This window comes from Piliocolobus tephrosceles, unplaced genomic scaffold, assembly GCF_002776525.5.
Source record: "Piliocolobus tephrosceles isolate RC106 unplaced genomic scaffold, ASM277652v3 unscaffolded_44932, whole genome shotgun sequence".
Taxonomy (NCBI): domain Eukaryota; kingdom Metazoa; phylum Chordata; class Mammalia; order Primates; family Cercopithecidae; genus Piliocolobus; species Piliocolobus tephrosceles.
This window is the reverse complement of record NW_022329790.1, coordinates 1,095-3,566: the sequence shown is the minus strand read 5'-3', so window position 1 is coordinate 3,566 and position 2,472 is coordinate 1,095. Positions and strand designations below refer to the sequence as shown.

General features: G+C 20.0%; 1 long non-coding RNA gene across 2 annotated transcripts; it reads right to left on the bottom strand.

Moving 5' to 3' along the window:
* Positions 1-237: 237 nt before the first annotated feature.
* Positions 238-2,268, bottom strand: LOC113224484. 2 transcript variants are annotated; one of them, XR_003309205.1, is made up of 4 exons: positions 2,129-2,268; positions 1,826-1,877; positions 1,490-1,677; positions 238-1,377 (listed from the first exon to the last, which is right to left on the bottom strand). It is a non-coding gene; the product is annotated as an uncharacterized LOC113224484 (long non-coding RNA). The 2 variants fall into 2 exon arrangements; XR_003309206.1 differs by having other exon boundaries at positions 2,203-2,254.
* Between the last annotated feature and the right edge of the window lie 204 nt (positions 2,269-2,472).

Sequence of the window (2,472 nt, the reverse complement as noted above, 5' to 3'; positions counted from 1 at the left end):
TATAAATTCAAAATGAATATGGAAAACTTGATAAATATAAAAAAAAAATCAAATACTTATTTTATAAAAGCATCTTAATACACAAACATAACAATTGATAAGCAAAAACCGATGAACATTTACCGCAAATGTTCATATATAATTTTTTTTTTTTTTTTTTTTTTTATTATTTTTTTTTTTTTTTTTTTTGCATGCGTATAAAGCATAAAAATATAATATCAAATGTGCAACTTATAAATAAAATAACATTTAATTATTAATGTGTTACATGCGCTAAATAACACAACATGATTAATTAAAAAAAAAAAAATTAACAAAAAGTTACTAAACCTAATAACTCTACATTTACGAAAAAATAAAGTTATTAAACAAGCACGACACAAAAAACTATTCGTTAAAACTAATATAACATTATGTTCATTGTCAACATACACTCACAAAAATGAAACCGTGATAAACAATAACCAAACTAAAAAACAACAAAAACAACAATCGAATTAACGAAAATTAGTATATACGTAACATATAATGAGCATAACGAACAACAACAATATGAGTTATTCATATAAATTCTTGTCTTTTACATTGTTGTAATTTTTTTTTTTTTTTTTTAAATATACAATGCATAAATGTGATACAAAAACTACAAGCCTTATTAATATTGTAACATACAAAAAAAAAAAAAAAAAAACATTAAGTTTTTTTCCGAATGCATATAAGAACTATATTAAAATACTTACACACTTGAAAACTAATAATTCAGTTTTAACCTAAAAAATAATACAAACATTAAAAGTGAAATGTTATAAGTATATAATTTAAGCTTGTAATTGTATATTGGTACTATTATATATATTCTTATGCTTTTTTATTTAAATAAGTACTACATATTCAAAAATATGCCATTTTATGTCGTTATAGTAATATTATATTTATTTCTTAAGTTGTAATTTTTTAATAACATTTTTTTGACAAATACAGTGTTAATATCGTCACTTTAGATATTGACAATCTTGACACTGCTTACATGTTTATTCTCTACTATTGTCATCATTACTATCTTCATATTCTGATCATTTTTATGTAAATTATAATTTTTATATTTTTTACTCAATTTTTAATTTCAACATACTATCTTAGTAATACCTTAAAGTTTTTTTCCTTTATGTCGTTTTATATTTAATATTTTTATTCAATGAATGATTGATTGATAGATTGATTACTTTTAATACATGGTTATTGGTTTTAAACTTGTCATAGTCTGGTCTCTTCATATTCACTACTTTCTCCCAAAAAACTAGAATTATTATCCTCATCTGAAGATTCATCTTCAAAAGATAACATTGGCATTAATTGAAAATCGTCCTCAACTGGTTGCTATAAAAAATAAAAATATGCGTAACAAATAGTTTTATGCACACTTTATAAATTTTATATAACTATATATATATGTAACAAATGTATTTATATATATTTATACTAATCTTACATTGTTTATCATTCTGTATAGACATATACATATAAATATTATTATAATTAACACTATAAAATATGTTAACAGAATAAAAACAGTCACATGATGAGGTAACAACTGTCCATAATTAATAGGCTATATAGTAACGTTTCACAAGACTCTATGTAATAATATTCCAGTTTCATTTCCATTTTCCATATTATCTGTAAAACACAGTATATTACTTTTTTTTATATATATTGTAGTCAAACATAGTTAAATGAATTTAATTCGTTTTTTAAAAAAAAAAAAATATTATATGTTTCATTACATGTATTTGTAAGTAGAGTACTTAAGTTTTGATTCTCATACTCGTTATCAAATGGGTCACCTTCTGCCATTATGATTAGTTATATTTTCAAATCTGTAAACAAAATAAAAATACATAACATGTTAAAAATAGCTACTATATTATTATGTCTATATGTGTTACATTATTATAAATTTTTTTTCATATGAAAATTATAATATATAGTAAGTTTAAACAATTAAATAGGATCAAAAGCTTTCAATAAAAATATATATACAACAAAAATGTATTATATCAAACATAAAAAATAAAATATTAAGCCTGTTTATATTTTTATGTATTCTAAAAAAGTTCATAGTTTTTACTTAACGAAAAGCTATACGACAAATGCAATATTATGAACTTAAATTGTGAAGCAATAATTATAATGCATGATTACTTTTATTATATGTATTATGAATGATTCTATTTGCAATTATAATTATATGTTGTATATATGTTAATATTATGTAAAAAAATACATAAATACAATAATATAAAACTGTTAAATCTTCAATATTTAATGAATTTTAAAACATATGTATATGTATATGTATATATATATATATATATATATATATATATATGTGAGCGTATATATACGAACATGTATATAATCGTATTACGTATTTTGTTTTACATATAACAATTAATATTTTCAAAAAATAAA